Raw genomic sequence first — 13533 nt, 5'->3', positions numbered from 1 at the left:
CCAGTGGTTCTCCGACTTTTAGCATGCATCGGAATCACCTGTAGAAGGGCTTGTTAAGATGCAGACTGCTAGGCCTCACTCCCAGAGTTTTTGATTCAGTAGCCCTGGGGTAGGAGTCCCTGGGCGGCGCCAACAGTTAACTTCTTAACTACCAGCCCATCCAGAGGTGCCTCAAAGAAAGGCCTGGTGATCTGCTTCCGAAAGGTCAGAGCCTTGAAAACCCTATAGAATAGCTCTACTCTGCCCACATGGGGTTGCCATGAGTTGGAATCAATTCAACTGCAACACACACACACACACGCACGCACGCACGCGCGCGCACATAACGTCTGGGTGGGGCCCAAGAATTTGCTTCTCTAGTAAGTTTCAGGTGTTGCTGCTGGGGGGGTAGGGAAGGACTAGACTTTGAGAACCATTGTTCCAATTCACTGCATTTCCTACTTTACCATGCTCTCACTTGAGTGTCTAGCCCTAATTTAATGAAGCGTCCTAGACATCTGGTTCCACTCTGTCCTGTAGGGTCACTGTGAGTCGGAATCCACTTGATGGCAAACAAAAACAACAACAAAGATGTCTAGTACTTTTGGGAGTCCTGTGCTTGAATCCCATGGAGGCTGGAGATCTGGGGCCACAGCTGAGGCCCATTTTCCATTGTAGACTGTTCTGTGTTTCCTGGAGAAATCACTCTTAACCAGGTTTCTAAAGCTGGAGCCCCTGGAAATGTGCTTTGCAGATCTTGGCTACAAAGAATATTATTTTGTCTTTCCCTTTGCTGCTTGTTTAGACTTCCCGCTGCAGCCAAGTATTTGAACTTTGTAACCCAAGGCTGTAATTGCTTGTACTTTGTGCTGACAGACCAGCACTGATTACCTCAGGCCAGGTGTGGATCATTATTTTCTTCCTGTCCTCCTGCTGAAGTAAATGATTGATGAATGGAAAAGATCCCAAGACATTAGATAAATCTCTATCTCACCAGTGAGTAAGGACATGCCAGCTTTAATTGTGTTCCATTTTGCATATGTCGTATTTCCAACTGAATCAAGGCCCTTTGTAAAGTTTCGCTTTCGGGCAGCTTCTTGAAGAAAAGGAGGGGAGCTGCCTCCATTTTTTTCACACTGAAAAGCAAAGAGGTAGAATAAAAATATAACTTGGAGAACTAGCCCTGCCCGCCAGAAAGTCACTTTGAGACAGGGCCTCCACATGTCATTCTTAACCCTCAGGATGTAATACCTGCTCATGTTGGGAAGTAACTGTATCTCAAAAAAATGGCAGGATGGGCCAGTTTCTCTCTGTTTTGGGAATATCCTAAACTGAATTCTTGGCTACAGGTTATTTCCTCAGCAGGTCCTGTTGTCTAATCAGATTTGGGCTTGTGGCATGTTCCCAGAGGGACACATTGAAGAAGGCAGCTACCTAGGTGAGGATTTCTTTACACGGTGGTGAGGAAGGCTGCAGCCAGAGTATGGACTACTTCCTGCCCAGTGCAGCCAAGACTTCTAACCTGGCTTAGACAGTATGCCCTACGAAAAAAAAAAACCCGAACCAAGCCCATTGCCATCGATTTGATTCTGACTCGTGGCGACCCTATGGGACAGAGTAGAACTATTTCATATGGTTTCCAAGGAGCGCCTGGTGGATCTGAATTGCTGACCTTTTGGTTAGCAGCTGTAACCCTTTACTACTACACCACTTCCAGAGATAATGACCATTAATATTATGTTTCTTTATCTCTGTCTAAAACCAGTTGCTGTCAAGTCTATTCTGACTCATGGCGATCCAATGTGTGTCAAAGTAGAACTATGCTGCATAGGGTTTTCAAGGCTGTGACCTTTTAGAAATAGATTGCCAGGCCTTTCCTCCAAGGTGCCTCTGGGAGGATTCGACCCTCTAACCTTTCGGTTAGTAGCCATGCATGTTAACTGTTTTACTATTAAATATACATGTATTGAATGTCCAATACATGTCAGGTTCTGAACTCGGTATTGGGAAGGGGAGTGCAAAGACCTTAGCTTTTCTCTAGGATCTTCCTATCTAGGAGAGGGTAAAAGAAGTCTAAATATGACTATCAATCTCAGTAAAAGTCAAAATGGAATGAATGCCATACAAGAGGAAAAAGTGTTAGAGTTTTTTTTTAATGTCGGTGTCTGGAGATGCATCATGAGGGAGGGAACATTGAATTAGGCTTAAAAAATTAGGTAAGATTTAAATAGGGAGCAGGAAAAAGGGCAAGGAGCGACCTGACAGGGAACTTCTTGTAAGTTTTTTGTTCCCTTGCTGAATGAATCTGTGAAAGCTCTTTCTGAGAGTAAAAGGTAGAGCAGGCATTTTGAACCCCCAGCAGGCCTCTTTGGCACATGGAGTTTCCTCCAGGTGGATTTACAGTTGGGGACACAATCAGAATTTTCCTTACAAATCCTGGAGCTGCCGTGACTTACCTGAAACACCCTTCTCTCCTGGACTGGGAAAGAAGTAAGCAGCCAGGAAGGTACAGACTTCTTGACAAGACATTTAAAGCCTTAAGGGGTTTTGCAATTGACCCTGCTTCTTGGAGCAGGAAGCCAGAAGGAATGACATGACCAAATGAAACAGTGAAAGATGGTCTCAGACTTCAGAGCTGGTGGAAATGAGGTCTGGGAGTCTGGTGTCCTATCAGTGTTCTAAATGTTTTATTTTCTATGCAGAATTTAACATTAACTGAGTCAAGATTCCCAGAGTAAATAATTTCCATTTTCTCCACTGGGGCTCAGGATTGCAAGTCCTTGCTGGCATTCATAGTTAGAGAGAATCTTTTGTTCTTTGGTTATTGCCTCGCTGGAATAGTTCTGTCTACTTTGATGTAACCCAAATAATGATGGAAGAGGTGTCACACACTGCTTCCACTTACGTTCTACTGGCGAGAACAGGTTCCACCTAGATGAAAGAAGGCTGAGAAATGCCATGTGTTATGGATTGAATTGCCATGTGTTATGGATTGAATACAGGCCATGATTCCCTGTATTGTGTGATTGCTCACCATTTTGTCAACTGATGTGATTATCCTATATGCTGTAAATCCTGCCTCTGTGCTGTTAATGAGGTGCGATTAATGAGGCAGGACTCAATCTATATCTACTGAATCTTAGATTGTGTTTTAAGTCAATCTCTTTTGCAATATAAAAAAGAAGCAAGCAGAGAGACAAGGGGACCTCATGCCATCAAGAAACCCGAGCCAGGAGAATAGTGTATCCTTTGGACCCAGGGTCCCTATGCTAAGAAGCTTCCAGACCAGGGGAAGATTGATAAGGACCTTCCTCCAGAGTTGACAGAAAGAGAAAGCCTTCCCCTGGAGCTGGCACCCCGAATTTGGACTTTATCTTGAATAGTGTAAGCAAAGTGGCATAAATGAACAAAGACAGAGCCCCAAACAGTGCCCCATCAGTGTGTTTTTGTCCTCAAAATTGAAGGCGGCAGTTTAAATTAAATCAGAGAGAACAAATTAGAGAAAGTCAATTTGCATGTCCCAGGTCTATGCCTGCTTCCTAAATTAGAACATAAATCAAAGGTAATTTCAGGATTGAATGCTCAAAGGCACCTCCCTGGACAGGGTTTAGAGACTGTGCCAGCGATGGCTGATTGCTGTAACGGGAGGTGGACTGTCACTTCTTGTCCTGCAGACCTAGGATTTCAACCATTTGCTATATTACATATGCCTCTGTGGGATACTTCCCTTGAACCACCTTGTGGTATATTTATATGAATACTTGTTTCTTTCCTTTATACTGTAAGCACCTGGGGACCGTGTTTTATTCATCTAACACAGTGTCTGACACAGAGGTAGTCATAAAAAAAAATCATGGCTGTTGAGTTGATTCTGACTCATAGCGTCCCTATAGGACAGAGTAGAACTGCTCCACAGAGTTTCCAAGGAGTGCCTGATGCATTCGAACCGTCAACCATTTGGTTACATAGTGGTTAAATGCCTAAAGTACAGGTAGATGCCCCCGCTACAGGGCTGCCATGTACTGCAACGCAGGCTGTGCACACACAGCTCCATATGGACCAGCATGTGACTGGAGCTTCATGGAGCCATGCAGGGCTATGCACAGTTGGTTGGCTATGTTCCTTATGTAAAAGAGAGCATTTGGGACATGACTTTTCATTTCCCAAAAGTTTCTATGCTCTGTACCCATCGCTGGGCAAAACTCTAAATACCTTAAGTGCCCTGGTGACATTATGGTTAAGTGCTGGGGTGCTAACTGAAAGGTCAGTGGTTTGAACCCACCACCTGCTTAATGGGAGAAAGATGTGGCAGTCTGCTTCTATATAGATTTACAGCCTTGGAAACCCTATGGGGGCAGTTCTGCTCTGTCTCATAGGGTTGCTATAAGCTGTAATTTACTTGGCAGCAAAAGGTTTTTGGTTTTGTTGAGTACTATTATGGCCATTAGACTGTGAATAACAGAAACTTGACCTCATGTCCTAAACACAAGAAGGTTTATTTTTTTACATGGCAAGTCTGGAGGTAGACAGCTGCTGATGTTGGTTTAGAGTAAGGGTTGACAATCTTTCTCATAAACAACCAGATAGTATATGTTTTCAGCTTTGTGAGCCATTTCATCTTTGTTACAACTACTCAACTCTGCCATTATAATGTGGAGGCAGTCACAGACAATATGTAAATGAATGAGCCTGGCTGTGTTCCAACAAAATTTTACTTACAAAAAAATCTTTAAAAAGGTACAAAAAACTAGGTAGTGGCCCAGATTTGGCTCATGGGCCAGGGCCAAAGTTTTATAATTTCTTGACCTTTTCCTCACGGCCCCAAGATAGCTGCTACAGCTCCAGTCATCATGTCCATGTTCCAGGCATTTTCTGGGGGAAGGAGCAGGGGCAAAAAATTCTGCCAGCTAAACAAGCCCCCTTTACTGGAGACCCTATCTAATGGCTTCTATTTATATCTCATTGCCATTTCGCATCTGCAAGAAGCCTGAGACATACATTTTTGTTTTTCAGTTGGGCACCTTGCCATTCCATATAGAGGTTCTCTTATTAACGAAGAATGGAAGACTAGATAGTGATAGGAAAGGAAGAATAGATAACAGCTGCTGCATGTGCTGCTGCTTCTTTTTCTTTAACTTTTCAGCTCCTAGGCTAATAATGCGTGCTGAGTACATCACAGGCAATCAATCAATAAAGGCTCCACAGCTTATCTCTAATCACCTCTAACTTCTCTTCATTATTAAATCCTTAGAGGAAAGTATGTGGTCTAACTTTGCAAAAAGACTACTCAAATTTTCTGATTCCTGATAAAGAAAAAAAAAAGACCCAAAACAGAAACCTGTTTTCATGCTGCATAGATTTCCAGGTGGGGAGCCAAAGAAGGAAAGGAACAAGCAAGGCAGGAAAGAATATTGCTCACTCAGCAATAATTGTTGGCAGCTCTAGGATAGTAGTGATGTGAAGGCTCATGTGGCTTTGGGGATGACTGATGATGCGTGATGGGTACCAGGGATTACCTGTCCTGTTTGTTTGTTCAAGGATTTGGGGAAGCGGCACCTACAATGTCTCTTGATCATCCATTTCAAAGTTCCCTCATCCAAAATGTTTTGGGAAAAGGCAGGGGTTCGCCTCGAACCCCCACGTTTTCTTTGTTTTCCATGAGTCTTTCTAAACTATAGTGCTGAGATCCTGCAGACACGTGCCTGGTTTGGGGAGGTACGTAAATTCCAAAACACCAAGCCCTTTGCTGTTGAGTTGATTCTGACTCATACCGACCCTATAGGACAGAGTAAAACTGCCCCATAAGGTTTATAAGGAGTGGCTGGTGGATTTGAACTGCTTACCTTCTGGTTAGCAGCTGAGTTTTTAACCGCTGTGCCACCAGGGCTCCAGGAGGTACATGGTCCTGCAGAAAGTTCTTGAACTCCTAGACCCAGGAGACCCATGTTCTTCCAGGGCCTAAAGTATAATCATTTTTTCTTTCTTTCTCTCTCCCCATTGTTTTTCCTGTTGTCCCATTCCTTTTTTCCAGAACAAGTGAATTTTTTAGGGGGTGGGGTCTATGGTGAGGACAAAAGTCCCTGGGTGGCTTAAATGGTTTGTGCTCAGCTACTAACTGAAAGGTTGGCTGTTCAAATGCACCCAGCAGCACTGCAGAAGAAAGGCCTGGTGATCTGCTTCCATAAGATTTAAAAAAAAAAAAAGCAAGCCCATTGCTATGGAGTTGATTCTGACTCGTGACAACCCCAGGTGTTACAGAGTAGAACTGCTCCATAGGGTTTTCGTGGCTGTAATCTTTATGGAAGTAGATTGCCAGACCTTTCTTCTGCAGCACCACTGGGTGAATTCACACCACCAATCTTTAGGTTAGTAGCTGAGAGCAAACCATTTGCACTACCGAGGGATCTGTTCCATAAGATTACAGCCAATGAAATCCCTAAGGAGCAGTGGAACACATGGGTCACTTTGAGTTGGAATTGCCTTGACAACAATGGGGTTTGGTTTGGTTATGATGAGAACAAGGACAGGTACAAGAAGAAGGATTCTCTGAGTTAGCATTAGAATCAAGGAGAGTTGATATAGAAAAGAAGGAAATTACTGTGTACCCTTAAAGCCTTTTGCTTGATATAGAAGTGGCCCAAGATGGTGGTCTGAGTCCCTGATTTTCACGTTTCATTGGCAGCCCTCTCTGACGGCCATCTTATCAATGGCTCCCTTCTCTTTCCAACTCTTTCCTCACTGGTGCCCTCTCTCTCTCCATCATCCCATGTTTTCTGACACATTTCTGTACATGCCTGTTCCACAGGGCAGACTCGAAGGAGCAGGTTAGTGTGTGGTTCCTGGATATTTGTGGGTTTGGGGATGGAGAATTTTTGTCTCGCAACATAATCCGAAAGCTTTCCTTCAAGACATCTACACTGACATGAGGAGGTGTGCTGCTGGCTTAAAATGACAATGGCAGCAGCAGCAGGAGCAGCAGCAACAACCTCAACTACAACAACACTGACAACACATTTGTGAGCATTCTCTGTCTATCCTCTTCTCACTGTGAAAAATAATTCAGATTGTCTAGAAGGCCTCTTAGTTAAAAGGTAAGATCCTTTTCATCCTTCGGGACTCAGCTCATGTATGACCTTTGTGAAACCTGCCTAAAATGCTTTCAGGACTGAAAAATCATTCCCTTTCTGTGTTTCCACATGTGTTGCTTAGAACTCTATCCAAAGTGCTTTGATAATAATTCTATAATTATCATACTTATCCTAATAACTTATTAGCGTACTTGTAAAGTTCCGTAAACTCTATGCATCTTGAGGATAGGGACTAGGTCACGGTCACAGAGCCCCATAATCCTGGTGCCCAGCACCCAGCCTGACTCAGAGAAGGAGATCTGTATGTGCCTGCTGAGTGAGGGGCAGGATGAACAGTGTTTCTTAGGAATGTGTGTCACCCGTGGGTCCTGTGTACTAATGGCATGTGGGAGGGAGGCAGGGATGGATTACCCAATAAAGAAGGTACACATGGGCTTGGTTGTGTTTACTTATTAATCTGTAGTGCACAAGTAAGCCTGTGCATACCTTGTTACTTGTTAATCCGCCCCTGGAGGGAGGTCTACTGGTCCCTACTTGTGTGCACTCTGCAAAGGACAGAGTCTGAACAGCTCAGCAGTTGTTTTTCTTCATCATTTCCATGTAGACCTTTAGCCATCATGCAGCCGTCAGGGAGCCTGACTTTATATTTCAGACCATGCATGGGGAGGTCGGGTGAATCAGTAACTGCTCTGAACTTGTTCAATGGACAAGGGACAAATCCCTGATCTAGATTTCCATGAATCTTCCAGAAACAGCCCTCTGGCCCATATGTTGGCCAACACCAACTATTCTCCCATGGCTGCCCTTGGGAGTTTCTAAACATCAAACCAGGAGCAACCAGGAGGCCCTGGAAGAGAGCCCTGGCTCTTGAGACAAGTTGAGAGCACTTATAAGGTTGAAGAGGCTATGTTGTTGTTAGCTGCCACCAAGTCAGTTCCAACTAATGGTGACCCCATGTGTGCAGAGCAGAACAGCTCCATAGGGTTTTCAACGGCTGTGACATTTTGGATGTAGATTACCAGGCCTGTCTTCTGAGGCACCTCTGGGTGAGTTTGAACCACGAGCTTTTGGGCTAGCATTCAAGCACTTAAACATTTGTGCCACTCAGGGACTCCTAAAGAGACTATACCAGACTCACTTGTTGCCGTTGAGTTGATTTCAACTCATAGCGACCATACAGGTAAGAGTAGAACTGCCCCCTAGGGTTTCTGAGGAGTGGCTGGTGGATTTGAACTGCCGACATTTTGGTTAGCAGGTGAACTCTTAACCACTATGCCACCAGGGCTCCGAAGAGGCTATAAGACCTTGTAGTTAAAGCCAGAGAGCCAGCAAAATCTAGAGATAAAGAGGCTGACTTTTATCTTGCGTCAGATACATCAGAAACCAGTCCTGGTGTGTCGGGTTATCGGCGATGGGCCCGCTGACTCCAGGGAGGATCACAGAGTAGGTAACCATGATGCCCTGTGCTCTGAGCCCCCTTCTGTGGCTGTCCCTTAAAGCCAGCACTCTCAGTGCTCAGTCCCCCAGACTTCCTTCCTCCCAAGGCTGCATTTAGGCCCTGGGTCTGACCCTTAGTCTTGGGCTCCTGGTTAGAAGATACCCTGATGACCATTCCCTCTAGGCACCCCACCTGCCCATCCCGTGCTGCTTCTGCTCTGAGACACACCCCCACCCCATCAGCGACATCCAGCCTGTTTAGAGACCTGACTGGGACTGACTGAGTCCATAGGGCATCTGCCTCACCTTTGGACAGCTCAGAATTTACTCCGAGATGATACTGAAGCTTTTACTTGCTGGCCCTTGCCATATCTTTTGGTGTCAAACAGAGCAAGTTTAATTTTCTCCCACTTGGCAATCCTGCAGATCTTAACAGTAATGATGATGCTTCTAGCTCCTGTTTCCTGAGTACCTTAGTGTGTGTCACACCATCCTCACAACAGCCAGACTGGGGAGGTGCTGCTATCTTCCTGTTTTATAGATGACAAAGGCTCTCGGGGGTTCAATCATTTGCTCGAGATTACATTCCAAGTACGAGGAGGAGTGGGAGAGGAACCCAGATGTACCTGACTTCTATTTTCTTTTTACTGCTTCAGCATATTCTTACTGCTTCAACATACATAGAGATGGCCAACATGTCCCACTGTCCATCTTCCCACATGCCCTCTGTGTTTTCTTCTCTCAAGGCCAAAGATCTCCATTTCCCTCAACTGTTCTTTGTGTCACTCCACCCTTCTCGCTGCACTGCCTGAACATGCCCCCTCCTGTATCTGATTTGTCTCAAAGAATTGATAAGCCAGTCCAAATCAGTGAAGACAAACGACAATGGGGTCACGGTGTTTCTTATCACTAGAAGTGCGTTTTTAACTTGGTGACATAGGACCCTTCAGGTCCACATTACAACTCGTATGCTGTAGGCATTTTCGATTTCATGGGCCCCTTCCTCCATTAAAAAAACAAACTATAGTTTAAGACTTTGCTGGTACAAAGACGAATACAATCCAGGCTGAATTCATTATTATCCTTGAGTTCCCTATTACCAGCTTTCCTGTCCCTTCCTGCCTTCTCGGCTCTGCCCCTGAGCTGGTGTGCCCCTTTAGTCTCACTTTGTTTCATGGGCCTGTCTAATCTTTGGTTGAAGGGTGAGCCGCAGGAGTGACTTCAGTACTGAGTTAAAAGGTGTCTGGGGGCCATACTCTTGAGGTTTCTCCAATGTCTGTTGGACCAGTAAGTCTGGTCTGTTTTTGTGAGTTAGAATTTTGTTCTACATTTTTTCTCCAGCTCTGTCCAGGACCCTCTATTGTGATCCCTGTGAGAGCAGTTGGTGGTGGTAGCCAGGTACCATCTAGTTGTGCTGGACTGAGTCTGGTGGAGGCTGCGGTACTTGTGGTCCATTAGTCCTTTTAGGCTAATCTTTCTCTTGTGTCTTTGGTTTTCTTCACTCTCCCATGAAAATGAGGACATTTGTGAATTCAGCTTTTTAAATGTCACCATTAAGTTCCTTTAAGCTTGGGAGTCCTTTGCATATCCTTTGCTTTCTTGAATAGTCCCAGAGCTCACCCAAAAATATTTGTCAGCTGCTAGTCGGGCAAAAATTTATTGGCTTGAGTCGTTGACTTCGTTAATTTCATTAATCAATGACCCTTTGGGAGTGAAAGGTGTAGGTTAAGGGGCAGAACTCAGAGAAGCTGGGCAGACTCCGCAGAATTTGGGCCCAGCCTGACATTTACATATTTGGCCACATGGCAGCGCTCACGCATCAGTCTGCCACACAGGGAAGGAGGCCTGGCCTGGTTTTGGAGAATATGATCTCCCGTCTTTAGTAAGGTCTGGCTTCTCAGCGTGGGTCGGCCAGAGAGGCCTGGCTGGGGTTTGCCAAGCTGTCTGAGGCCTGGGTCAGAAAAAAGCAGGGTATTTATCGAGAAGGCTCCTCTCTCCCTGTGACCTTCAGTAATCCCTGTAATTACGGGGACACTGGTGGTAGCACAGTCCCAGGAACACTGGTCTGGGAGGTAGAGAGTCTGGGCTGTCACCTTACATGTTAATGTCACTACTGAGCTGCGTGGCCTTGAGGAAGAAGTGTCACTTCCCTGGGCCTCAAATTCCTTATCTGAAATACTAAGGGGTTGGCCTAGTCACTTTCTGCTCTCAAATTTTAATTCTGCAGGTAACACACCAGGCTGAAGCTCACATTTCACAACACTACAGTGGGTGAGAGAGTTGCTTTCTGCTGTCTGCTTGGCCATGACCTGGCTGGGGGACCCTGAGCTCTCCCTCTCTGGCTCTCACTGCCTTTATCTGTAAAGAAGTGGCTGATGTTACCTCTAACTTTTCAGTGGGTCACTGGCCTGTCTGGGTGTGTGTCCAGGGGCTTACGCAGCCTTTGCCTTCTGCCCCCGACCCCAGACACTGGCAGAGAAATGTCTGCCTTGGGGCTGTCTCAGAGGAAGGGGGGCTGGATGCAGGCTGCCAGGTGATGCCAGCTCTGGCGACTAGAGCCTTCAACCTTCTTGCTGCTGAGGCCTGGGAGGAGCTGCTGAGCTCTGAGGGTGCAGAGAAAGCCAGCAGGCCTGAGCCCCAGGCTCAGGTTCCACCCATTCATCCAACAACAGATCTCACTTGCCTGGTTCAGATGCCACTGCAATGAGTACTTCTGACTGATTGTGCTTTATCTGAAGTGTCCCCACAATGCTGTGAGCTTCTAGACAGCAGGGATCTTGAATTTCAACATTTTGGTCTCTCCAGCTTCTGGCCAGTGCCTGGCAGCATCACCCACCCATAAACAGGGGTAAGAGTCAGCTGGGCACTGATTAAAAATGCAGAGTTCTAGGCCTCAGTCCGGGGATAGATTTCACAGGTCTGGGATGGGGCCCAGAAACCTGCATTCTTCTACCCAATATCCAGGTGAAAGAATGTGATAGAAAGGTGTTGAAAGAACAAATAATTTTCATTAATGGGCGTTGTTTATTATTATTTTTTTCCCTATTCTTTCTGGTTTCTTAAGTGATATCTTAGTATCTCGGGATTCTGGGAAGGGGGGATGTAAAAATGCCAGTTTTTCAGAAGCAGGCATTTTCAGTCTTATGTTTAGTCTAGGGCAGTGGTTCTCAGCCTCTCCCGGGCCACAGCCACTGTGGAATGCTGGTGGCAGAGCATCCTCCCTGGCACCCTGTAACCTCCCCTGGCAGCCCTTACCCCACTGCCTGCTTTTGCCAGCCGGCCCTTAAGTGCCAGGGTAGGAGGTCGTCCTGGAGTGTTCCAAGCTGGCTGCACACACTCATGGTGTTTCCCTTGCCCTGTGGGCTTTAGAGGCTGGAGGCTAAATTCTGCCTTTCAGTGGTCCCCAGCAAAAGAGAGACAGTCAGCTCATGAAATATGTCTGTCCAGGGCTAACAGCACAATATAAAACACAAAACAAAGAATTACGCTAAAGTAAGGGGTTCTTCCTCTGGGATTCGGTAGCATCCCATTTTCTTCTTTCTTCTCTTCTGACTCATGGATCAACCACCAAACCCTAAACCATACCTATTGTTGCTGTTGGGTGCCAACAACTTGATCCGGGCTCAGTGACCCCATGTGACAGAGTAGAACTGCCCCATAGGGTTTCCTAGGTTTAATCTTTACAGGGAGCAGACTGCCAGCAGAGCAGCTGGGTGGGTTCGAACTGCAGACTTTGGTTAGCAGCTGAGTGGTTAACTCTTGCTGCTTCCTGCTTCCTGCCAGCCAGCCCAGCTTCCCTTTAGGATGTTGCCCCTGTCCTGAAGGTCAAGTTGCCGAGGCCCCACTTGTACCCCCCTTGTCAGGACACCCCCTACCTCCCCTACAGCCTGTGCGTTCTCTTTCCTCTCTGCAAAACCAGTCATAACAAGTTCACAGAAAAGGAAGGGGGGAAAAAGTAAAAAATGTATCTTGGCTTCAAAACCTAGAAACTGATTCGCTTCCAAACCACTTAAAACAAAGAAGTGACAAGGCCCTTATGTATGGGCCCAAGCACTCAGCTTCAGTGAGGTCTTCCTTCCCCCCATCCCCCGGACTTGGAGAGAGGGCGATCTCTGTTGGGGGAGGGGGTTGGGAATGGGGGAGTGGCGGGGGCGGGGGGGGGGGCGGCGGGGGCAGTTCCCGTGCAGCAGAGCTGAATGTTTAGCCTGCGGATAAGGCTTCACAAACGGAGAACTCAAAGGAGAGGAAATGGATGTCTGGAGGAGCTGGGCTGCTTTTTCGGTGGTTAATAGTTAGACCTGCTTTTTCATCGTGTCTCTTGCTCTCCTCCTCCCCTTCCTCAGCCCGCCAGCCGACCTCAGCCTCTCCTGAGAGCGTCTCGACTCCCCCCGCCCATAACTCCTTCCACATGTTTCCCGCTCCAGGCCTGTGAATTTCAGCCTTTTTCTCCAAGGACAGAGAAATCAGGGCTCGGGCTCCTGGATCCCAGGTTCCCCAGCTCATTCGCTTCTTCTGAAAATGATCGCCCTCTCTTTCCCACTAGGAGCCCTGGTGGCGCAGTGGTTAAGAGCTCGACTGCTCACCAAGAGGTCAGCAGTTCCAAGCCACCAGCCGCTCCTTAGAAGCTCTATGGGGCAGTTCTGTTCCGTCCTGTAGCGTCGCTATGAGTTGGAATCGACTGGATGGCAGCGGGTTCGGTTTTGGTTTTGATGGGGTGTGCAGTGGGCAGGTGAGGCGGCCCAGTCAGTGCAGGAAGAGGGGTCTGGAAGGTTAGGTCAGCCTGCTGCTGCAGTGATTTGTGACTCTTGAGAAAAGGTGGGTCCTGCAGCACTGAGCAGGTCCCGTTTCTCATTACCCTGCTGGAAAAGCAGACAATAGCTGCCTCTAACCAAGTCTTTTGGAAGAAAGGCCTGGTGATCTACTTCTAAAAAATCGCCACTGAAAACCCTATGAAACACAGTTCTACTCTGATGCACACGGTGTTGTCATGAGTTGGGGTCGACTCCAAGGCAACCGGTTTTAACCGTGT

The sequence above is a fragment of the Loxodonta africana genome, chromosome 4 (assembly GCF_030014295.1).
Source record: "Loxodonta africana isolate mLoxAfr1 chromosome 4, mLoxAfr1.hap2, whole genome shotgun sequence".
Lineage (NCBI taxonomy): Eukaryota > Metazoa > Chordata > Mammalia > Proboscidea > Elephantidae > Loxodonta > Loxodonta africana.
The sequence above is the reverse complement of the archived record's forward strand: the minus strand, read 5'-3'. Positions refer to the sequence as shown.